This window comes from Numida meleagris, chromosome 10 (genome assembly GCF_002078875.1).
Source record: "Numida meleagris isolate 19003 breed g44 Domestic line chromosome 10, NumMel1.0, whole genome shotgun sequence".
NCBI lineage: Eukaryota > Metazoa > Chordata > Aves > Galliformes > Numididae > Numida > Numida meleagris.
In genome coordinates, this window is record NC_034418.1 from 10,161,338 (window position 1) to 10,187,293 (window position 25,956).

The 25,956-nt window shown below is 40.2% G+C and overlaps 1 protein-coding gene and 1 long non-coding RNA gene across 2 annotated transcripts in view; one reads left to right on the forward strand and one right to left on the reverse strand.

Annotated features, from left to right (window-relative positions):
* LOC110404474 overlaps positions 1-25,956 on the reverse strand; it is a 171,084-nt gene that overhangs the window by 46,341 nt on the left and 98,787 nt on the right. The window contains exon 5 of the long non-coding RNA XR_002442266.1: positions 727-901. This is a non-coding gene — a long non-coding RNA (uncharacterized LOC110404474). The remainder of the gene's footprint in view (positions 1-726; positions 902-25,956) is intronic.
* Positions 1-25,956, forward strand: part of CHST8 (carbohydrate sulfotransferase 8) — a 131,030-nt gene that overhangs the window by 37,149 nt on the left and 67,925 nt on the right. The gene's annotated exons all lie outside the window — the stretch shown is intronic.

The following is a 25,956-nucleotide window of genomic DNA, read 5'->3' on the forward strand; positions in this document are numbered from 1 at the left end:
TTGGACTGATTATTTTTTTTAAAAACACATCAAAATAAATGATCCAGCAGTTTTCAAAAATGAGCTGAGAAGGGAAAGGGCAATTTTGTGAAGCAAATATTTTCCTTTTGTTAAAAAGAAGACAACAGAAATTGTGCATACATTTTGTTGAACATCTGGCATTGTTGCCGGAAAAGAGGTAGCACTGTTGTTAGACATTTGCCTTTTGCTCTCCCTCCTGAAAGGTACTCACACATGCACATACTCTTTGCTCCCACCACAGCCACTTTCCTGGCATCTCAAAGTTGAAGATCTGAGGTCAGTTCAAGCTTAGGACACTAAAAAATCTCAGAAGGTCAGACCACTAGCAAAACAGTCAATTATATAAAATCCTTCTTGAATGACTGACTATGCTGCAGATAGCATGTTTTATCTTCTTGATTTCAGTTCTAATGCTTGTGCACCACACACTTCCCTTGGCCAACTGTGGAGGATGCCACAGCTGAAGTATTAAGCATTTTGTTTGCATAGTCTGGATTCATGTATAACAAGCACGAGGTAGATCAATTAAGAGGACTGCACTCCCAAAAATGTGAAATATGGAATGAAGTAATGAGCGATCCTGCAGTACACACAAATGGTTTCAGTGCTGATCAATCATTTCACATCTCTTCTCAAAGAAAACAGAGCTGATGCCACCTGGCAGAAAGCCAGCACTCCCAACTGTCACCAAAATAATTAGCTCACCTGTAGATTTCCCAGCCTGGGCGCTGCAGGGAACCTGGCAGTATGAGGCAGGTGCTGCTGATGGGCCAGTCTCATAAGGCAGGCTCCAGCCATGCTGCTGCTCCTCCCGCAGTGGGCAGTTGGCGGGGTGAGTTCACCACACTGGTCACTCTCCTCGGGACTTCATCAAGCTGACCTACAGACAGGATATGAAATTTTAAATATGAAGCCAGCTAACATGTGAAGTGGCAGAGTTTGATTATGGGACTTCTGGCATTACTGAGATTTCTCAGCTGGAAGCAACAGGATGCTGCTGTCCTCCGTGGCAAGCCCACAGCCTGCCCCATGCTAAGATAGGGGTGTCTTTTCATTGCATCTAAAATGTATAAGTAAATTACTTCTGCAAAACTGAACTGGGTCCGGGGCTACAAAAGGAGGGAACTTCCCCATCTGTCAGGTTAATTTAAATAAGGCTGGTTAGTCAGAGCAGTTCAGTGGTTTGGAAAGCCAAAATAAGTCCTTAAGAGATGAGTGGGACCTCAGGGAAATAAACATACCACCAAGCTACACAATTTCCTAAAACATATATACATGTGTGTGACAGCCACGTCTCCGCAGTTTGCAGTGCACAAACACGCTCACAAATCAAACTTCAAAGTAAGGCTGAGGGGTCTTTTGTCCCATAACGTATTAGAGCAGAATGGATTTAATCAGCAGTTTGATAAATGACACACCTGCTTAATTTGCTCAATTGCTAGGGCATAGATTTCATGCAATGCATTTCAGAGTCGCTGCACAAAGGATGAATAGCAGACCCTCAGCTCGTGGAAATGGCATGCCTGGTACTACCCACAAGCCTCTACTCAGCAGCTAATAGGCACAAATGGGTGTTTGCTACCATAAATGTCCTGCTCTGTGGTCTTTCACTTGCTGCAGGATGCCTCCTTGCTTTAGTGTAGCCTCTAAATTAGTCTTGCCTTAATACACATTTCACACCACTTTAATATCTTGAATTAGCCATATGTTTGCTGAATCTATGTCATAAGCATACTCCTATTTTTATGTGGTATTTAGAAACTATCTTTGAGTTACAACAGAAAGATAAAACTTTGACTCTTTCCCAGCATCTTACAGCATGTAAGAGAAGCCCAGAAAACCCAGAATTCTCTCTTCCCAAGCATTTCTTTTTCCGTTCAAGTGCCAGTTTTACTAACTTTCCTGCATATAAACCATACAGAAACAAGTATCCAGGATTATACACCAGATACCTCTCAGGGTTCAAGCATCAGCTGTTGATCTTTCCTCTTACACTTTATTACAGTATTACTGGAGCTCCTAAATAACACACAACTGAAAGGCTAGGCTGTAAACACCAAGTTTGTACAGATTCCCTATAACACAGATAGCAGGACACAAATACAGTTTTTCCTAATATTGCATAGCGTATATCAAGCCTCCAGATAGCGGTCTCTTTTAGACCAATATAAACAAACAGATATAAACTATCATAACAGAGATCAGAATCTGATCCAAAGAGTATGCAGTTATCCTTGTTCATTTTCTCTGCACTAAGGGTAATGAAAGATCCTCCGCAGCGGCATGCAGTGGTAGATAGGGAAATGTGCTAGATGAGAACTGAGCCTAGCCATCAGCCTGGTTGTAAAACTCCTAAACAAGCTTTTCTTCACATTATCAGAGCCTCTGACAAGGGCTTAAATTGCCTCAAAGGAATTAAATTTGAAAGACTCGGGGAATGTGGTTGTAAATTTGTACATTAGAGAAAATTCCAACTACATACAGAAAAGATGACCCCTAAATTATGTGTAAGTAAAATGAACACGAAAATGAGACCGGGCAGCATTTGGTGACAGTGATATTCTCTTAAGCCACCAGTATGCTTTGATGTATTCCATGCAATCCTACCTCTGAGCTTAGTGCAGGCAGAGCCTGGCTTTGCAGGGAAAAGAATCTCTACTTTTGCTTAAGTTAAAGAGATGTGAAAGAATTTATTAAATTCAAATAACTTCCTGCAGAAATTACAGCCTTCTGGTATGTTAGGTATGATTTCATTAAACAAAACAAGAGATGTTACTTGTATCAAGAGTATATGTAACACAAAAATGCTTCTGACAGTGTAAGAGGTGGTGATTTGAGTGTAAAGAAGATCAGGAGTCTTTATCTTTATTCTGTTCTCCTGATTTGCTTGTGTTATTGTCTTTTACTTTGCTTCTGATGTGTACCATATAAAATGACTTGTAGTAAAAAGTTATAAATGGGCTCCTGCCTCTGACACGCACTAGCATACATCATGCTCACGGTTCCTATCTCTTTCAGAAAGGAGATTTTTCTGGGAAGCTTTGTTTCTCCTGCTTGCTATTCCGCTACCCTCTTGTTGCAAAGTTGTTGTTGTGAAAGTTGTTCATTTGATAGGAAGCTGACTTTTGTCAGTACACTGCATGCAGAATTTTTTGCACAAAAAAATTTAAGGTAACCTCACTTAGCAATCATTCTTGTGAACATTAGGAAAGCCATTAAAATTTGATATGATCATTTATCACAAGCATCGTTATTACAAACACTAATACAACAGATGTAATTGTAGTTTACAAGTCAGTGCTACAAGAGAGGATGAAATGCTGGCAACTGCCATTTGTCACACTTGGCTGAGAATTAATTCATATTAAATAATATTTTAATTGCATCGTTTCATTTCCCCACTATGCTCCCACATGGATGTTTGTCTCCTAATAGCTCACTGTTTAAGTACTGTAAATACTTGTAATTTCTAAAGTTAAAATGCATAAATTACCCGATAATGCCAAATATTAGCACTCCACTTGTCAAACGCAGTTTGCTACAAAGAATTGGTTGAGTGTTTTTCAGAGGGAAGGCAACATTTTACAAGGTAACTAGCTTTACAAGCAAATTTTCCTTCTGGTTTGATACTAGAAAATAGCTGTTTGAAAGATTTATGTATTTTACCAAAAACACACCAGTCTTACCACTGGGCTTCGTTTCAGATACAAAATGTCAGTCAGCCATGCTCTGTTGGACAGGAATATCTGCCTGCTCTCTGTCATCTAAACAAACCTTTTCATTCTGTGTTTGCATTCTGGACAACTTCTCTTAGACATATGTATTTGCTAATACCAAGATGCTAAATAAATCAATAATATGTCAGACCTTTTGTGAAAAGCAACAGAAGAATACTGTCCCAGCCTTAATCAACTCCTATGATTGACAGCTAATGATTTCCTACCTAGTGATCTATAGATAATCTCATTTTTGCTTTCATAGAAATGCCAGATTGTATTCAGACGGCAGGAGAAATATCTTTTCTACATTTTCATTTATAGTCACTCCTGCAATAACCTTTTTCATGAGATAGTATCAAAAATATGCAGCTAAATACACTTCATAGATGAGCAGAATGAATTAATTTCTAAGGTCCTAGTCATTACCTTTAATTAACTGCAGGAGCAGAACCACAATCACAGTCAAATACAGGCAAATTAATAAAACTGAGCTGTTTAAATCCTTGATCATGGCCATAATTTGAGCAGTTTCATAACCTACATGTTCCATCTGGTTTCTAAAAACTGTTGTGAATTGCAAAATACAGAGGTTCGTGAATGATGCCTACAAAACTATGATGAGATATGAGTTCAAATACCAGACAGATGGAAAATTAAGTTTAAGGTCATAGTAAAATACCCCTGTCTCTGAGTCACAGGGATAATAAGAGAGAGCAACCTCTCAGTACGGGGCTCTCTTGCAGAGAGGCTGAATTCATTGCAATTTTGACGCTTAATCCAAAAAGAGGAGGAACAGTTAGAGCAATTTATCAGAAGTATAAAACCGTATTTTTATCCTGCTGCTCTTCATTCACACAGAAAAACAAGCTGCTTAGAGGAACTACAGACAGGATTATACTCGAGATTTCCAAGGACTAAAACAAAATTGAACTGCGCGCTCCACAGCTGCACCACCCTGGGCTGCCAGTCACCTCGGTGCCTGCTGCTCACCGGGCTCATCCTGCCCTGAGCGGCCCATGTGGTGCTGCCACGATCCTTCCCTTTACGTGTTCCAGAGCACAGAAGGACAAGTATGGTAAAGTTAGAACACCCAAAGCCATAATGATTTATGACATCAATTAAGAGGTAAAGCTAGCCATCCTCATAGTTTTCATGGAAGAGAAATGTTTAAAGACAAATTTTGGATTTTTTTTTTTTTAATTTCTCTGAACACAGGAGTTAGAACTGGAGTAGGCGAACTGTTATTTTCACTTCTGACAGAAAAACACTGAGAAAAACACTTTTGTTGCACTCCCAAATGACAATTTTAGGAGAAGAGAGGGACCAATAGACTCAATGGCTTGACAAGTGTGGCATTCACTTTGGTTACAGAAGACCTAAGATCCTGTCCTTGACCAAATTAAACACAACAAGAGTTTAAACCTCAGTTTTGTCGATCCAGTCAGCCAAGTGACTCAACAGACAGTTCATTCTTTCCACAAAAGGGAAACAGTTGTAGTGGATGAGTTTGAAGGCAGCACGTTTACAAGTCAGTGAAGTGATGTCTTGGGATGGAGGTCTGAGGAGCCACATTTAAGGCCCAACTCCACATCAGACATAAGGTCTTTCCTCAACTCACCGTGTACACAGACATTTAGATGTTCCCTCAGAGCTTAAATACTCTGACCAAATAAATAAATAAATAAATAAATAAATAAGAAGTTGCACAACTGGACATAACAAATACTAATGACAAAAAAATTGATGAGCCATCACCTGGTGGCTCTTGGATTGCGAGTCAGATCTGAACACACACAACATTAGAAAAATTGACAGGAACAGACGTAAGCAGCCAAGTTTCTGACTGACTGATCTCCTAATAACGCACTGACCCTGTAACGCAGACATTAGCACATCTTTCACCAACTAGCTAGGGCAAAGCATGAAGTTCACTTCCCTAGAACAATCCAAAACACAAATAAAATTATACTAAAAATCTCTTTATTCTGCAGCCCTTGGAGATCCTTTTGGCCCCTGCCCACACCCACCCCTGCAGCACCAACCTGCTCTCTCCCTTCATTCCAGTTTTCCCCAGCGCTCAGTCAGCAGGGTGAATGTGGATGTTTTATTTGCCCTCCTTTAACACCTGTCCCTCTGCCTCAAGTGGTTGCAGAGATCTATATCTGTTCTCAGTCCCCCCATGGTACAGCTTACAATGCACGTCTGCTTTGAAACACAGAAATGCATGGGTTTGGAGGGACGACAAAGGGCATGCTTCAGTTCTATGGAAACGTTATTAAAAGTCTTTTCAAAAATTGCTTCCTTAGAGAAGAACAAAAAAGAGGCAAGAGGAATCATACCAAAACAAAACCCTCAGAGCCATTTTTATTTGCCAAGCAACGTACACAACTACCTGATTAATTTAAAGTTACATTCATATATTTATATAGCTTTAAATTATTCATTTCCATTTAAAAAAAAATCCAAGCACAGTTGCTTTGGTAATAAATTTTTAAGATGGGGGGACATTTTGCAACCTGACACTCTCCAGGGACTTTGCTTTGCATTTTGGGTTGTTCATTAAGCCAGGATTAGTGAAGTAGGGATTACTGTACAACACTAAGCAAATTGTTTCTGGATCTGGACTCACTGGGCACAACCACTGAAAGCGGTTAAAAGGTAAGGAGGGAATTGGAGGCACCGTGCTCTTCTGGGCTTGCGTACTCTTCAGGAACGAGGGCCAGTGTTGTTAGCACTGTACTACAGGGATGCCTGTATTCCTACTCCTACTGTTGCTGCAGTATGTAGAGCGCAGCAGCTCAACACAAAGGTTTTTGGCAAAAGGAAAGAATGCAAATGATTTTTTTTCTGCTCTGTTGCTGTGACCCGTAAGTGAGCTTTCCAGCCCTGGGCCTCAAACCTGGTCTCTTTCCTGGCAGTCCGTGGGCTGAGATGATGTCCCCACTACTACTCCTCTATTTGTACTACAGAGATGCTGCACAGAACTTCCCTGATTACGTTAAGAAACACCTCACATGCAAAAATATCCTACTATTTCTGTGGATAAATCAAGCCACCCTTTAACAAGACAGCATCTCTTGCTATTCTAGAACAATCCAAAGCAAATATCATAATAGGCAAGCAAGCTATAAATCTACATGGAATTTTTAATATAATGACTCCTAGGCTGCTTTACTTTCAAAGCTGCGAATCCAGTGAAACGTTACGTACACATGATATGCAGAAAAGCCTTCATAGGCTGAGATTTCAGATGGCAAGTTCCTGCAATTTGCATTCAAAGACTGAGGACAATAAAAAGTACCTAACCTGCCTCTCCCCAGCTCCACGGAGTGCAGGATGCACAATGAGACACTATCTGAATTGGTGCTTGACACAGAGCACAGCTACCAAAGCTGAAGCTTTTGAGCTTTAGACAATTAGAGCTCTACCCTGCCGTCCTTATTCAGTGAAGCTGACGGGAGTTTTTCCTGAAATTGGTTCTGTAAAGCCAGAAATGTGAGGCTGCCATGAATATTTTAAAGTAAAGGAGCTGGAATACTCTAATGATCTTATGTAAATCTAGTCTAAGAATTTCATCGAAAAATTTTTGAATGGGTCATTAAGCAGGGAAGAAAAGGCTGGAAAGCAGCCTAAAAAGAAGAACATTTTCAAAAGCCCAAATACTCCCCACATTCTTCAGAGCCAGCCAATTAGGCTAGCTTGGGGTAGTCGAAAAAGAGCAAAGTGACAGAGCATCAAGCCTACCTGTAACTATAGGCAGACCCTCCGCTTTGTCAGGAAGGAGACTGCAGAAAGGCGACTGCAGAAAGGCAGTACTATGAAGTCAACAGGCTTAACTGCTAGATTTGAATCACAGGTGCATAAAAATTACTAAGATTTAGTATTTTTCTCTTTATCATTCGTGCTAAAAATAGAAGTCCTGCAGAAAGTCAAGATTAAGCAACAGTAAAAAGAGCAGCAGTGATAACACAGGTGGGAATGCGAGCCTCAAGGCTCCCGCTGGGCCCCAGCACCTGGCTGCCCCTGAACACTCACCAACAGTGTGCTGGGCATTTGCACGGGTGCCCCTGGTGCACGGGACACCACTCACCTAGATGCTCAGCTCATTCTTTTTCTGTTGCGGAGCAGCACAAACACTTCTTAGGGAGTTTCTTTAAAAGTAAATTTGTCCTTGGCAGCTGAAGGACTTTTTGTGCCTGATTTCCTTAGTCTTTATGTGAAGGCATACTATTATTTGTAATGTGAGAAAAGCATCGTTATGAATATTTTTGGTGAAGAAGTGATTAGGATGAAGCTATATATGCACAGTAGGCAAACAGAGCTACAGAATGTGCCTGGCACAGTTTGTTCATTAAATCTCATCTGTTTCTTTGTTGACTTTTCTCTTGAAGGTTTATTTCAGAAGCTACTACTTTATGTCAGCAGCATCTATGCTGCATTAGCGATTACTTAAATGTATTTGGATGTTGCAAAAAGTACTTATTTAGCATGCATCTAGGCAAAGGTCTTTTCTTTGAGGTTGTATCCATCTTTGCTGTACTCAGAGCCATAAATGCCATCCCACCCTGTGCCTCACCTGCACAAGGGCTATGGGAGGTTTCTCTCAGGTTCACGAGTTTCACTCTAAGGACTGACAGCAGCCAGCTTTATTTGTGCTTGCCACCACTGCCTGTTCAGGGGGACAGTAACAGATACACACCCTCTCACATACAGATACAACAATATTTTTCTGAAATCTTGGCTGAAAGAAGTTCTCTTCCTATCCGGTCCTCAACGCAGCAGCACAATATGCGAGTTCCTCACAGCCTCCCGGGAGGTAACGCGGAGCCATGAGCCTGCCTTGGTAGCAGGGAACTGAGGTTCTGAGCAGGTACCACCCATCAAGGCTGAGTGACAGCAGATGACATTTGGCTGCTCAAGCAGCAGTCACATAACCATTATAAAGAGACTATGGAGCAGTAGTGATGAACAGATTTAGGAACCCTCTCTCTGCGTTTCTAGGGATCTGCAAACTTTTCAGCGAAGCATTCATCGGAAGGACTTGGATCATTAGAATGGATCAGCTTTTACACACACTGGATTAGCTGAATAACTGACAGCTTCAAATTGGTAGATGTCATTGAAGCAGCAATGCTAGTCTAAATACCGAATGCTTTTTTATGAGGAATAAATGACATTTTCACGATTTTACCCAGAGGTAGTGCTGAAGCTAGCAATTCAGAGAAAAGGCAGTTTGGATTTATGTGGCAGGAAAATCTTCACAAATTACACAGGCTGCTTTGTCAGAAAATGATGACCCTCTGAAATTATTCATGCAATATACAGATATGATGTAGGGCCAGTTCAGTGATTTAATAACATAAAGATAATGCCAAGTATAAGCAGAAGTAAAGTCTGAAAAAACACATAGTATTCAAGCCTCCAACAGATAGCTAATCCAGATGCTTAAACCAGAAATCTATTAAGAGAAGTCCTGGTAATATACTTGAAGACTTCACAAAGAACTCAAAATATACAAAAGGTAGCATTTGCGTTTGCTAGAAAGACAACTAGGTATTCACAACAGACAGTGGTATTTAGACTACTTTCAGCAAGCATTAAGGGTTCTGGACCGCTAGGTACCACTCAGAAGGGCGAGTAAAAAAGCAATTTTAGTGACAGGTTGGGAAGAATAACCAAGATGGGCCTGACAAAGTGTGTTTAAACCAGCAGATACAAATCAGATACATGGGAACATCATTCTCTATTCTTCTCATTGAGGAACTTGAATTCTTCTTTGCTTCTTTTCCCGATAGCAAGTCTCTGCTCCAGTCACTTAACTGGATACTCTCAGAAATGAAGTGCATAAAGCAAAATAACACTTCCGAGCCGCACATCAAAAGGTAAATGTGTAATAGCAGATACAGCTGAATACAAAATGACTTAGTATAAACATGTCTGAAATGTTTTCTATGTAAATACACTTGAAAATACCGCACCGATAAGTAAGTTCAAAGCTGCACATAGTTTTGTGTACTGTTAAATGGCGGAAGCTTTTCCTTCATTTTTGATAGGAATTGTGGAGTAGAAAAATGATTATACCGTCAATATGGATGGAAAATTTTGCCTATATTTAGACATTACAACAATCCTGCTTTTGTAATCCTTTAAATAGATCCACATGTGTATTATAAGTTTATAAACAGGCCCAATAGTTGATTGCTCCTTCTTTCCTTCCCATACAAGGTTGCACAAAAGATGAACATGGGTGGAAAGCTCAACTGGGGCCAAGGTATTATTGTTGTTAATCATAACATTATGCTGACAACCCTTTACATTTGCTACTCTACTAAATATTACTAAGAGTTAATTCTAAAGTATTGGCATCATTGTAGAAAGAAATTGGATATCATATTTCTGCGTAAATTCCATCTTTTCGCTCTGCAAATATCAGTGCATGTTAAATATTTGAATTTTCTCAGCATTCAGGGTTCTAAAGTTCAGCATTAATTAGTGCAATCAGGTGCCAAACCATTCAGTTCCCAGGAGAACAGTATTACAGAATGAGCTATGGCAAAATTCCGGGAACTGAATCTATAATATAATTAGCATAAGATTCACACTTTTAGTACAATGTAAAAATTACTTAATGTGTTCTATCGGCTTTGCAAAGAACAACCTATAAAATATTTTTTAAAGCATCTTAATTTGACAAAAATAAGAGCTAAATTGTCTTATAATGCTGATGTTAATGTTTGAAGGGGAACGCAAATCATCTTAGCGAAAAGCTGAGTTAGTTGGCTAGATGCTTCTGCAGCACAATTCAGAAATGAAAATTACGTGAGTGCTGTCTAATTTTCCTTAATATTTACTCTAACTCTCATTTTCCTCCCACCAGTCTCATTTCTGTTTCACATGTTTGCTAATGAACAGACTATCAGTGAAAGGCAATACTTCAGATACAAGAGCACACCTATCTATTAACCAAAGGAAAATAACTGAAACATACACAATAATTAGCAGGCATCAATTCAAAAGCTAATTTTAGATTCTTGGTTTTGAAAAGCCTGACAAATGCATCTGAGCTCACTTGCATGAACACCACCAAGAGCTCAATGAGACAACATAGTTAAGACCTTGCATACTGGGAATGAGATCCTTCTGGATGTTGTTTGATTAAAAAAGAAATTCAAATATCCTCAGTGCTTGCCTCTTACTGAAAGCAAAAATCACCAAATATTATAATTAAAGGCAGCTTACTTCCTTGAATAAACAATAGGTATTCCATCACGAGCTCTCGGTAGTGGACCTTTTGGGCTGGCCTGAGGTAGCAGCAGCTATGCAAGGTGCAGTTCTGTGAGCACCAGGATTAACGAATCCCTGCTTTCCTGCAGATTTGTGTGTCACAGTTGACTGAAGAGTTGAGCTCAGGTTGAAACTCTGCCAACAGCTGAGGCATTTATTCAGTCTTTCTGCCTTGCAAATTCTTGTAGACTATCCAGCCTGAGAGCTCACACTGCTGCATTCCCTTAATGGGGGCATTTATAGGGATTTTTCACCCAGTTGCTCATTTCCATGAAGCTGGTAATAGTTTGATTACAGCTGGGACCTCTTTTGTTCCATTTATTTGGAACTGGTCTGTGGGTTCAAAAGTTACCAGAGATGGGAAAACACAGATGCACAGTGTGCTTGTACAAGTATTTTCTCCATAAAAACTAAATTTAAAAGAAAAAAAAATATTGTACGGAACACATACAGCAACACAAACAGAGAAAGATTGCACTGGTTGTTCTATTTGGTTTGGTCAGTGCATGTACTGTGCAGCTGCTTGCTGCCAGCTCTGTGTCTGAAAGCATGTACCCAGCAGCCTCCTTCCATCCTAATCCACTGTTCCCCAGCTTCGTTAGGGCTGGCCGCTGTGGGAATGGGTGCAGTGCCTTTGATTTCCAAGCACATTACAGTACAGCCATCCCCAGCATAGGCTCGAAGTGGACACACCATTACTTCAACCCACAGTAAATGGTAAGGTGATAACGCTTCTCTTCATTAAGGGTTTTGTACTACTGGGACCACTTTTCTGATGTTTCTCTGGAGAAACTTACATCATGCAATGTTAAATAATCACCTCCACCAAACGAAACACCACGGCACAGCCGCTCAGCTCACTGCTTAGTGCTCTCCATGCTAACAGCACTCACAGGGTGCGCGCTGTGAAGCCTCGCTGGTGCTTAACGTGAACTAACCTGAACACATTAGGCCTGTCAAGAGCTGCATTATTTATGACCAAGTTTCACAAAACATTCATAAAATGTGGCATCTAAACTGTAGTTGTTTGATCGATTACTTAATATATTTTACTGTCTTTTTTTCTGGAAAAAGTCTCACCGGTTCTAATGAAGTATGCTGTGCTTTTAATCAAATGTCAGGTCTGAACACCTCAGCTTACGTCTTTTGGTGGAATGCACTTGGCAGTTCAGGACATGTCAAGTTGAATAGAGCTACAGCAGCCTAGTGCAGGATGAGAGCTCCCAGATATGTTCTCTGATTCAAGGTTATCTCTTAGATTGCAGATTAGATGTTCATTTGCCTTGGCTTATGTCAGTGTGTATTGTCCTAGACTCTGAGAAGGACTTCTTTCAAAGTGCAGACTGTGCTGTATTTAAGGCTGAAATTGTACCCACGACCAGACTATGTGGGGAGAAAGGCCTGAACTGGCCTGTTTCTTTCTTGCAGTCAGACACTTCCCCACCACTGCAATACTTCAGCTGATTCTCACTGTAAATCTCATCCTCTTCCCAGAGAGGTTTATGTAACTCTTAATTACGGCATCACAATTTCAATATTTACTGACATGCTGTAAATCCACTGTGTACAAAGCAGACTAGGATCCAATAATAGAGAGGCATTGTTTAATTATATGTTTATTAGAGCAGTAAAACTAATAATCCCCAGTAAAATCTTTGAAAATTATCCAATCGTGGTAGAGTAATCACACTCCTTTCAGCACAAGATAAAAGCACAGCAAACAGATATTGCTGTATCATAACGCTGTATCGGAATTACACAGCCCCCGAGCCCAATTCACACTGCCAGCCATGTATTTAGAATCACGCATTAGAAAAGGAACTGAATAATTCAAGTGTTGGTGCCTCAGTCAATTATTTCATTTCAATGGGTCTCACTCTCAGGGAACAGACTCTAGAAGCTCATTTTAAACACAGCTCTGATTCAAAGCCAGCAACAGTTAGGGCAGTCTTTCCTTCACAACAACTGTCTACAGATGAAGCCAATCATAACTGAAAATCTTGTCAAGCCCCCCACGGCACTTCATCAGGTTCCTGACAAGATTTTTTTTCGTATCTACAGAATATGTCCTTGTTCATACAGAATGACATGGAGGCATTTTGCTTTTTGCACATTTACAGTACACATGTCCTCTTGATTACAGTATCACATAGTGCATGAAAGAATGCAAGCCAGTCATGTAAAACAGAAAATGCATATTTATCACAGGCTTTTCCTATAAATTATTCCTAATGTGGAGGAGAACACTTAATACAATGCACATGTATTTCTCCACATAGATACAAAGCATCGATGTCTCTTTATGCACTTGGGAGTTAAGAAGCTGTTCTTTACAGCTTGTGGGATGTGGCTGTTGCTAAGACAACTGTGGTGCAGCCACTTACAATGTCCGTGATCATGCACCAGAAGCTGTAATTTACCCACAGGTTCCTCATTTATTAGAGCAGAGAAACAGCAGGATGGTTGCTGCACCACATCCCACATGATGCAGCATGGTGTGAGTGGCTGGCACTGTATGCTCCAGGTCTCAACTGGTGCTGCAATTGAAAGGAACCAAATATTGCAGCATATGCTTTGTCAAGGCAAATGTAACTTCTGAGCCCAGGAAGGGAAAGGAAGTCCTAGCACATGCTGATTTCCTCAATTAAAACGCAATATTCGGTATTACAGACTTCTGAAGGATTTACCAGACTTTAGTACATGTCTGTAATGAGATATAAATGCAGGAGAACTTCAGAGCAAAAGCAGCACAGTCTGGGGCTTTACACTTGGTTACTCCATGGCATGGCAAGGAATAAAGTAGTAATTAGGATTCTCATATAGAGCAAGCAGTACCTCATACCCTGTGTTTTACCACTTGTGAGGATGAGCCAGAACCATGTCTTTGCTCTTTGGATGCGGTGCTGTTCCCTTTCTGAGAACACCTCCAGGATCACAGTCATCAATGCTATCTTCTCCAAACGTATCACAGGGAGCATTTCATCACTAACTCCTAGCCCACTGCTAGGAGGTTTCTACAATTCACAGTTAATCCAGCCAATGTGGTCTTAATGTTCCTGTGCTGGCGAGGATAGAAAATTATCTGGGAAGCATTCATAAAGCCTGTGTGTTACGACCTTATGTGCACGTATAGTGAATAGTAAAGTCACTATTACTAAATGTCCAAAAGGTCAGAAGATGGAGAGAGCAGTATGTGGTGGGTGTGGGTAGGGCTGAGCAGTCATCTACTTCAGCAAGGCGCGACTGGAAGAAATTCTGGGCCTGAGCCTGGAGAAACAGGCAATGCGAGGCTCTGGCCAGCCAAGAGAAACAGAGGAGCACATCGACACACACAGATTAGTGAGCAGTGGCACAGCTAGTAGGGCTGCAGCACCTGCCATTTAAATTCAGCAAAGCACTTTGATACTCTGAATTTCAGTTTGTAAAACTTCATAGGGCTTGCAGCACACAATGAATGGTAGAGTACTGTCACCACAATGACACTGATACATGCAGAAGAAACTTATTTTCTTGTTTTGTATATCCAGTCTTAATAGCTGTGCACCTTGTGTTCACTAGCATGTCAGTACAGAGCAGTCATGTCTGCATTACTACTGATAACAAGAATCAGTGAAGAAAGAATCGAAAGACAGCTATAGAAGTTAACTATGAAATGCACGTCAAAATATTCATTTTCTTGTAATCCACTACTTCTATTTCTTTCTAAAGAGTACCACACAGTCAAAACATTTGGAAGTACAGGTTCCTACTAAGATTTTTGTGTGAACTACTCACATTATTTGAACAGTGGTTCACACACTATGGCACACAGGTCTTCAAGGTTCTTCCATTTCCTTGTTTTATCATGTATTTCTTCTATGCATAACTACTGTAGTTTACTGCAACAAAATCCATTTTCCTTAAGGCACATTCTATAATGAACACATAAAGAATGCTATTTTGTTCAGAATGTGTTATGAACAGCTTTGTATCAATTTTAAAGAAGTGTGACTAGCTTCTAAATGGCTTATTTTAGTTATTTCTAGCTGCCACTAAGATGGAAAAATGCTTCAAAAATGTTCTTATTAAAGCACTTGAGAGTTTTTTAGCAATGCTCAGATGCGCCATCAGTATAACATTTTAAGTAACATACCTAAAAATAGAACTGTTTCCAAATATCAGACAGGAGACATGCCATAAGGGAAATACACGGTATCATAAAAGAGAATTCATATGCATATACAGGAAGAGCTCTTAGTGTCATAAAGCCATTTGAGAATCCCAACTTGGAGACAGGAAAGTTATGTACTTTAATCCTATTTATGTTGTTTTCAAATTGCACTGATTTTCCAAGCAGTTCATGTTTGAATGTTCCAGATAAGTCCACGGAGGTTGTCAACAGTTCCGCACTTTGCAAAACCTCTTCCATTGAAGGGCCCCAATTTCAGATTCTGCTGTTGCATATTAGTTTCCTTACCTAGAGTCACAGTGTAATCTACTATATAGTTGAACTCAAGTAACCAGCCCATATTTTCCTGCAGTGATTCACATCTCCTAGGCTTCAGCATATACTTTCATCAATCTTTTCATTCCCTGATTTCAGCTTCATAATGGAGCTCCCCAAGCTCCACTGAACTCCCCTGGGATTGCTGAGCATGAAACAAATGCCAGATGAGGTACATGTGTATGCCTCACTGATGCCCTTCCTGCTGAAACTCCCTCCTGCTTACTTCCTTTTTCACAAGAATCAAGGAACACCTAGTAGCTTAAACAGGCATATGTTAGAGCAATGTATTAATTAGAACTGAATTAATCCTATTTTAACTCCATTTATTTCAAGTGCAATTCAGTGACAACTGGCTCTTAAAATGGTACAAATATACAAATACAAGGACTATTTGCTATTTTCTTTTCAAATAGCTCAGCCATTCATAACCTCATCATCATTTATCATAGAATTTATCAGAAAATCTTTTGAGTTGGAAGGGACCAACTCCCCTGCAATGAACAGGGACACCTATGGCTACATCAGTTTCCTCAGAGCCTGGTCCAATCTGACCTTGAATGTCTCCAGGGATGGGGCATCCACCACTTCTCCGGGCAATCTGTGCCAGTACCCTGTCCTATCACAACAGACCCTTGTAAAGAGTCTGTCCCTTCTGTCTAGCTCCTCTTCAGATACTCACAGGCTGCTCTCAGGTCTCCCTGGAGCTTTCTCTTCTCCAGGTCTCGCAGCCCTCTACTGGACAGGCTCCAACAGGTCTATGTCTCTCCTCCTAGTTTATCTACTTCAGCAATGCCTATTAGTAAGTGAAACCCATGTATATCCCTAGGATTTCTGCTTCTTACATTCCCCCAACAGCTTACAAGATGATCCATCATAATGTCTGAGTATACCAAGCACTGTCCAAATGACTCTGAAACATAACCTTTACAGCAGAATTTGTAACTGTTCAAGAGCATGGTCAAGCTCACCTTGAAACACAATGGAAGAGCGAAGACCACATCAAGCACAAGTAATAGGCCCTTCATTTTCCTCATAACAGTAGCTATAAATAAGTGATAAAGTCAGCTCAAGGTCTGTCTTAATTCCAAATAAATAATTTGCAACCAGTACAAAAGGAAATAGCGAGTGTCATTTGTGTCCCCTAACTGTAGGAGCTGTTCTCAGAAAGAATGACTGCTGCTGCTTCTACCTGGCTGGACAGCTGATGGTGATGAATTTTGTCATGGGTGGTATTAATGATAGCCTATTTCTGTAAAAAGACAAAAGCTGGTCCTGTTTGCACCTATCTTTTAAGACTATGGTATAAATTGCAGTCTTTTCCTTCAAGGAAGAACAAAAAAATGTTCCTAAATTCAGTTAGATGTGTGTATTCAGCTTTCTATACATCACTTTTTATGTTTTTTCACATTTTAAGCACAGTATGTCATTTCTATTTATTAGCAATAATTCCCTTCTAAGGTATTAGATTTAAAAATCCATTCAAGAGTATGATACTTAACTTAGTTTGACAGAAAATGTTGCATTTAGATGTTCCATTAAATCCTTACAAGCACCTTGGCTGTCAGTAAGACATAACAGGCATTACGCTCGTGCATCCTAACTTCCCACCTTCTTCCACTCTGTCAGAAAGGAAAGAGTTAATTCCAGTACAGATGAGCAAGGCCCACTAATTTTATTCCTCTTTTTATTGACACATTCTTTGGCTTAAATCAGCTTAAAGAGAGGGTTCTTCTGACTTTGTTTCAGGAATTGAATCACAGTTTCTCCTTGGAAAGGCAATCCCCTGTCAATCGTATACATACAAAAGGGTCATGAAAATTCATATCTGCTCGGATCCCTATAGGGTGATATTTATCTCTGTTGAGTCAACTGCAAAAGTACTCGGTACAAAAGTAAAAGTATACTATAAACATCAGAAAAGGCTGGACCAGTAGTGGTTAGAAATAAAATGAGATGAAATGGAGAAGAAAGCTCTGAACAGGGCAAGATCCGTATCATAACTGTGTAAGTGAAAATTGCATACATACAAATTTTTCTTTGAAGGGATGTTTTTATAAACAATGTGTCAATAATGTAAGGAGGATAGAAAAGTAGTGAGTAGATAGCAGCGAATAGAGACCATAGACAGCAGAGACTGAAAATTCTACTGAGCTACATTTTTGACTGATGAAAACACTGACATTTTCTTTAGGGGAAAAAAATAAAAAAAATAAAAGCAAATCTCAAAGAGGACTGAGTTTTTAACTAAAATAACAAAGGATTTTCACTTTTCTGGAGAGTGAAGCTTGATGGTACCAAAAGCATTACTATTATGAGGTGGATGTGAGAGTCTCTGTCCTCTCAGACTGATTGCTCCCAGTCCACTCCCACTTCCAATGGGTTTCGCTGTTTCCTCATGGCACCTTCTTATGGAGCCTCTCTGGCAAGTCAGGTCATTAACAGCAGCAAAAGGAGGTGGGAAAGGAAAATAAAGGAATTTAGAGAAGAGGGAAAATTGACTTTCACATTTCCCATGTTTTTTTTAATACTGGATAATAAAAAGTGCTCGGCTATATGATATCATAGTGATACTACATGAAAATTAGTAAAAGCGGGTCTAAATACAGTGATGGAGAAGAGCGGCTAAAAGGGAGTTCGGAAAAACAGTCACCAAGGAAAACTCATCTCCCAGAACTAAAACTCTAACTTCCAAAGGCACGTGACTCTACAAATGTAGCCACCTAATTGTTTCCTTCTCCTGTGAAAACACAAACCTTATTTCCTGACAGAGAGGATTCTCTAAGCATAGCTGTTCTGGTAAATAATTCACTGCATTTAAAACAAGACAACATTGTTTTTTTCCTCCATTGGTAATACTGACACAACTTGGTAGAAGAAAGGGAACAAAAAAAAGGACTACTAAGATCATTTTCCATTTAAATGCCTACGGTGAAACTCTATCACTAGGAGTTTGCTATGAATCTGAAAATATCCCAAATAAAACCAGAGAGTAATTAAATCACAAATCCCTGAACAAAGTTAAGGGCCTTCATAGTCAGTAAGTTACTCCACTACAGGAGAGAATATAACAAAACCAGCCTAAGTAGCTTTTCAATAACAATCAGCAGTGAACTTGCAAAAGGAACTAATTTTTAAAATAATTAAAAAACAGAAATAAAGTATTACTACAGAGCAATTGTAGGAATCTTTGTCCGACATGCCTTCACTAATGCAGAAAGATAATGGATTTTGTTTTTATGAAAGTTCTTGTCATCTAATGTTATTAAATTGGACCAGGTTTCAAGGGGCTCGCATGCAATTTATTGAAACTGAATTAAAAGGTTCATGTACCAAATCATAACATTTTGGAACAGAGGCACAGAGAACATTTCTAGTTCCTGTTATCATTTACTATGCAAAATATGCATCTTGTGTTATTCATATTTATATTACCAAGCTATACTTGAAACAATATTGACTCCCTTATAATAAATAAAATAAGAGCAGAAACACCAGAATTGTGAAACCTATTACATATGTCCACATAAGAAGCAAACAAGAATTAGTTTCTGCTGCTTGAGGAACACTTACAAGTAAATGGTCATAACATTCAAAAGGAAAAGGTTCTCTATTCTATCATTTGGTTATGTTGGGTGCTCTGCTACTGTCTTGTAAAAAAAAATGGAGCATATTATTTCCTTCATTTAGTTTAGGAGTTTCTTTCATGTTCAAAAACAAAGTTATTTGATTTTTTCTACCTATTTTTTCTTGGTTCTGTATTACCCTGTTACCCTGTTCCCACACTGCATATATTTTGGTGACTTTCTTTCGCTAATTAATTCAGTGCCCTTGATCACTATTTTCTATTTCCCCACAGTCTCTCTTTTTTCTCTCTCCTGGAAATAAGTGTGTTTAATTTATTTAAAGGCAGAAAAAAAATCAACTGAATGGAATTCTATAAGGTTTTCAGGTTTTAATTTTTATTTTTTCATGAGCCTTACTAACCTTGGCAGTGTTGCTTTAACTTAAGACCTGTCAGCAGAGTGGTTGCCTTGCACACAGCACAGATGGGCCATTCCAAACAAAAACTGACACGGTCAGCAAACACAGCCAACCAGAATGAAAACAGTCTCTGAAAGGCACTGCTTACAGAAAGAGAGCAATTTCAGCCAGCAGGAGCCAGCAGGAGGAATGCTGTGAAGGTACCTGTAAAAGGGGGGATCTATAGCGCGTTCATTTAGCAACACCTCCTACCCCCACTGCTCCCGGGGTGAAAAACGCAGGCACTAAAGTAGAGACCTGGCACGCACTCTGCTTTCAGAAATGAAAACAGTGGTTTTCAAAGAAAATGATTAAAAAAGCCTAGCTAGCTTTTAGTATTGAAAAGCTTGATTTGATGTGAAATGTCTTACACTCTATGGCAAAGTAGCTGAGCAGCAGCACGGCCCAGTGTCCAAACACGGCGCCTTGTGTACGCACACAGCTGAGGGTACCCCTTCTGTAAATGCCTTGGAGAGATGAGGTATGTTCAGATGGCAATTAAATTAAAATTCCTAATGAGTTGATAAGCAATAAAAATGGTGCAGGGGAGACACTGTGAACTGATTAAATAAAAAGGTGCCAGCTGCAGCACTGGCAGCAGGAGGGAAGGCACCGGGGTTTTCCGCTCAGCGTTACCTCCCCCCACACACGCTTCCCTACCAAAACAAAGCCTGCAGCACAACTCCCCACAATTTAGCCCACAGATCAACCTTGGAGCAAATTGGCTCAGTGTGCTCTAAAGAAAAATGGAAATTACTTTTCTTCCCTACACTAAAAGTGATCAAATTTACCTGTAAAACAAATCATTTGACTGTTTCCAAATCTTCAAGCAAGGCATTTTTACTGACAGGATAAGAATAAATGTTTCTATTTATAGTATTATTTTATAATCTGTTATCAAAATGACATTTTTTTTTTCTATGAACAGACAGCACTCTGTGAAAAAAAAAACAAAAAACCCTGAAATGTTTGGTACCCTTCTGTTAAACTCCATGCTTTGTTAGGGTAAGAGGAGCCACGCAGTGTGTGTGCTGGAGAGGTGATGTGAGCGGGGTCAGCCCCCCAGCAGTGACAGCAGGGGCAGCTCCGCGATGCTCTAAGATTCTGCCACTCCTCTGCCCCACATTACAGCCCTGGGGAATACACACCTCAACGGGCACAGCTTCAGCGGGGAGTGTCTTACGCTGCCTTTGAAAACTTGAAGTGCAAGAAGTTACTCCCCAGACAGAAAACAACAGACAATTCCCAGACCCCCTTTTCTCCAGTTTTACTGTAAGCCAACCCTCAGCCACAATCCAGAGGGTAAAATGAGTATGAAACAGCAACAAAGCATACATCCCTTAAGGTCACCTAAAAACAAAACCCCATTTGTAGAATCTATTTACCAAGTCAAGTGGGATTGAGACTCCAAGCATATGTGTTTTTCCAGAATAACACTTTCTAGATCTGCTTCTTCGCCTTATGAAGAGGAGGAAGGAAGCCAAGAGAGCAGTCCCCTGGGCTGTACATTACTTGCTGCACTGGGTGTTGCACAGACACAAAGCACACGAGCACTTACAAACTAAGCCAGCACTGCAGAAGAAAGTGCAACCAAATTCGCCCTCGTGATATACTGGGGAACTGGGCCACAGGGAAATGAAATAACTCCTTGTTCTTCAGCCAAGGAGCGTGCTCAGAGCTGGCCATGCTAACTTCACCACGTCGGAAATCTCTGAGAAGCCACAAGAAGGAAGGAAACAGGGCAGTCTCCCCAAGAAATCCAGAAACTACAAGAACACAGCAGCAGCAGGTTTCGTACTAAACATAACAACCCTCTGAACCAAGCCCAAATGCATGTCCCTGTTAGGCCAGGTGCGAACACCAATGCCTGTTCTCCTTACAGCTGCACAACTCAAAAAGGCAGAAGAACCAGAAGGCAAGTATAGGTCCTGACCCTTGACATGGAGTAAAAGATAGATGTGAAACAACCAAAAATGCTTTTTCCGTACTGACAATGCCAATGTATGTGTTTAATCTGAAGGCACACAACACTCATCTATGAAGGAGTGAGTGTACGTGTGTGTGTGCGTGTGCCAAAGACCCATAGATACAAATCCTTCCCACTGCACTCCTAAAAGGGTGAGCTGATTTCAAAAACACTTGTGTATTTTCTGTAGTATTTCCAAAATCTTTTTCTCCTTTCCCAAGATGCTACATGGTCATACACAGGCCAAGTTTTGAAAATGACTGAAAAAGGCTTAAATCTGCACTAGCTATGTTTACAAAGCAGAATTTTAAACCTGCCAAGATTTGTAAAGCCACAAGATGGGAGACTCGTGGGTATTTAAAAATAAATAAATAGAGTGGCTGTATACTCAATTAAAAAAAGAAAAGTAGTTTCTACTCCAAAGAATATTGAAGCCACAGGAAAGACTCCCGAGAGCTTTTTTGAGGTTTTGATGCCAGCCTTTGTATACTTGCAGCATTTGGTGCCAAGCTATACATGTGATAGAAATAATTAGCCAGTGTTACCACACTGTATTGGCTACTTTAATTTTAACGTAGTCTCTGGCATTACACTTCCTGTTTAAGAGTAATGTAATTTTCGGTTCCCTCCCTACACAGTTCATTACAAAGGGCATTCAGCTCCGGGATCAATTCTCATTTTTTGTTGTGCTACTGGCACTAATTTCACCAATTCAGACTGCATTTATAAAAGGTTCGCTATTATTTTCAAGTAGAACGCAAATTAGGACAGATATTAGGTTGAGGTAAGTTCAAAGGCTTTCATAACATCGGGCACGAGAGGTGCCAGGCTGACAAAACTGGGAACTGATATTCTATATTCATCTGCATAAAAGATGCCGCTGAGAAAAATTGCATCTTCCTACGCCATAAAACATGCCTCACCCATTAGTCACACCACCCGCTCCAGAGGTGAGGGAAGGTGACCATCTCAAGGCTCTTCTGCTCTATCAAGTCTTTGTCACAGTTGGAATGACTAGGCTTTGTTAGCAAAACAGTAGCAAATAGAAGTTGAAGCAGAAATCAATATATCTAATTTAGAATTCTATCTTAGCATTATTTTAAATCAGATTCATCAGAGAGGAAACGCAGAGAAGACAATGCTACATTGTGCAGAGCAGTCAGTCCCCCAGACCTGCTGCTCCACCTCTGCTCCATACATCACCCAGCGTTCCACAGTGCACATTCTGACATATTTGATGAAATAACAAAAAAGCAGCTGGGATACACGTGTTTCAGAAATATTTGCATAATGAATCATCTTCATTTGGATATATACAGTCAATTATTGATGCCGTGTGATCTCTTTTTACTATAGCATTAACATAAATTACACGAGAGGCCTTATAGATTTGATTTGGGGAGCAATTAATTTACACTTTCTGAAGCAATTTGTGTTGCTTAGCTTTTTATTTCAGTGAAAACTACACAAGCATTCTCAAAATACAGATAGGAAAACCTGGTATCTCTCATACGACCAAACCAGCGTATCGCTAAAAGGGCATTTCAGAGTACAGCAGGTACCCTTAGCAGATGGTAAGGCACTGACAGCTTTAGGTGTTCTAAATTAAATGAATCAAGATACCACTTGTTCCAAGTGAGTGGGTGGTTACTCACATTCACCCTTTGTATTGTTGACAGATACTGTTGATTTTGGTAATAAGAAGACTGAGAATTCTAAAGAAGATTGAAACGTGTTTTAAATTCAGAACAAAAGGTCAACTTTCCGCCCACAGTCAACTCTTCCATTCTCCCATCAAGCTACATTTGAAATAAAAAAAAAATTAAATAGCACTTCAGAAAGTATAAAGACGTGGGGTTTTCCTCAGTGAAGGTCAGGGAATAAGTTGTGTGTAAGGAGATACGCAACCAATTATTTCTGTTACTCAGAGTTACAGCATAGATTATCATGTCTGATCTCAAACCTTTAGGCATACTGATATACGTGTGTCAAAATTCACATGAAAATGTAAACCTTATTTCCATGTCCAATTACCATATGAAGCATGATGGCACTCGTTTGTACACATTTATTTCATTACTCTCATACTGTTGACAGATACTAGAATATCGTATCTTCATATTTTAGCTGCATTTTATAGGTCTTCATTTGTAGAATATAAATCCAAAGTCTGTACGAGCAGTTATGACTTTTCAATTAATTCAAGATGAATAATCATGATTTTTTTTCATTTATATTCACACACATGAAAAATGAAGCTACCTTCGTAAAAGGTTTTGCACTGACTTAAAGTCCTTACACAGTCAAATGAATCTGTAGCATGATCAATAGCATTAGGAGTGTAACAGACTACTTGCTGTTATTCAGAATTCTCTTAATTGGGTTTTCCTCAAAGAAAGCAATTCTGTTTCATGATACTAACTGACAATAGCTGCTGCTTGAGCATGACAGCATTATCAAATATTCTGCTTAATGGCGACATTTGGTCAGTTTTGAGAAGTGAAGTGGTGTTTCACCAGGTGTTGATTAGGCATAAAATGTTCATTTCTTGTGTTTTATCAAATAAGGTATTCCAAAAATACTAAAATGTACCCCTCCATGGCATGCAGTTAACATTTTATGAATTTGCTTTAGCTGATATTGCATCTTATACCTTCTTAGACTTAGCAACTGTCCATGAATTCTTCCTATCACATGCGAATGTGCTACATTCAAAGCTCTGCAGAATAAATTACTCTCCCCTTAAAGGAGGTAATAGGTCCACTGTGGTGCCCCAATTAAGAGAATTCTCACATACTAATTTTATGCTTTCTAATTAAGGCTCAATTACGGCTCTAGAAGGCTGGCCTGGGCTCGGATTGAAAGGGAAAGAATTCGAACTGCTAAGGCTGAAGACACTTGGCTCCCCAAGCCCTAAGCAGACTGAGCACCTCCCCACACGTGCTGGCCAGCAGCAGCCGTGCTGCAGGTGGAGTACAGCTGTACTGCACACTCGTGAGACAGCCCTAAGCTGCCCGCTATGCTTTTCAGGCACTGCGACGGCTGATCCCAACTCCAGCACCATGACAGGCAGCGTCTTCTGACAGGCTGAGCTCTGGGTGCCCGCAGTAACAGCAGGACTCCAGCCTTTGGGGTGGGGTATGAGGTGAGGTGTAAGCGTCTCCTATGTAGGCCAGGCATTTGGGAGAAACCAAAATTCACACCCTCCTGGCGCCATTTAGCGCAGCAGCTAACCATTCTGGGGTACAAGACCTCAAACAGATGCAACATATTCAGAAATTAAACAAACTGAGCAACGTTTGCTGTCACTTCAGTCCAACAGTCTTAACACTCTTGTACTCTGCTGAAGGACTGCATCAAAGAACACATCTGCTTTAGTAGTAACAGGTACTTATGTCAGTTGCAGTGGAAAGGACAGACGCTGAAGCAAACCTTTCAAAGTCCTCAGTGGTTTGGAAATGTGTCCCAGGGCAGCAGACAACAAAAGCAGACAGTGACCTTGGCAGCAACGGAAGGCTCGTGTTTTCATGCAGATGAGCTAGCTGTTCCTGAGCAAACTCTCCAACATGGTTTAGGCAAATAGGCACTGATTCAAAACCAGCTACATATGTTTCCAAACTATTTTACACAACTGGACACGTTTATGGGATCTGATACAGAATGTCACTGACCGCTCGGATTTGAGTTCCTTTTTGTTCTTCCAGAACTACTGAATATTATTTGCCAGAGTACACATGCACAGACATTTAGAGTGCACATAGTTGTGGCAAATGTGTGTGTATCGTGTGTGTCTGCATCTGGTGTTACCGAGCCATAGAACACTCACATTCACAGATGTGCTAACCTTTCCAGAACCAGCAGTATATTTACCCATCTAGATGCCCACAGAGATGAGAGCAGGCATTTCCCCACCTCTCCTGACACCCACAGCTCCCCACGTGCCTCTGCAGCTGCCACGAGAGTCATCATCACTATGTCTGCCTGCCTGGCCCTAGACCACAGAACTCATTACCTCCTCGCAGCAATCATTTTAGCAAAGAGCAGAAAACATTGCAGGGCTAGAATAAGAAAAATGGGAACAGGTAGGATTACAAAGATCAGATGCATCTGTTAGACTGAGAACAAAAGCAGGGCTCCTGTTAGGTGAGAGAAAGGAAGATGCACGTTTCCAACCTTAATTTTAGCCCCTTCTGGAAATGCTGTCATGGGTTAGGAGGAAAAAGCCTTCCTCTACGTTTTCTTATGCTTCAGTTGAAATTCCACCAGGTAATCTGGGAGTATACTAGAAAGACCTGACACATTAAGTTTTATTGTATGTTATAAATAAATAATATTATAGAAAGAGAAAAATACAAACTGAAACATCTATGTTTACAGTGTATGTGTGAGAATTAGTGGGCAGAAAAAGAAAAGCTGTCAAAGCATGCCAACAGAGATGCAATTCTCTTGCTGTGACACCT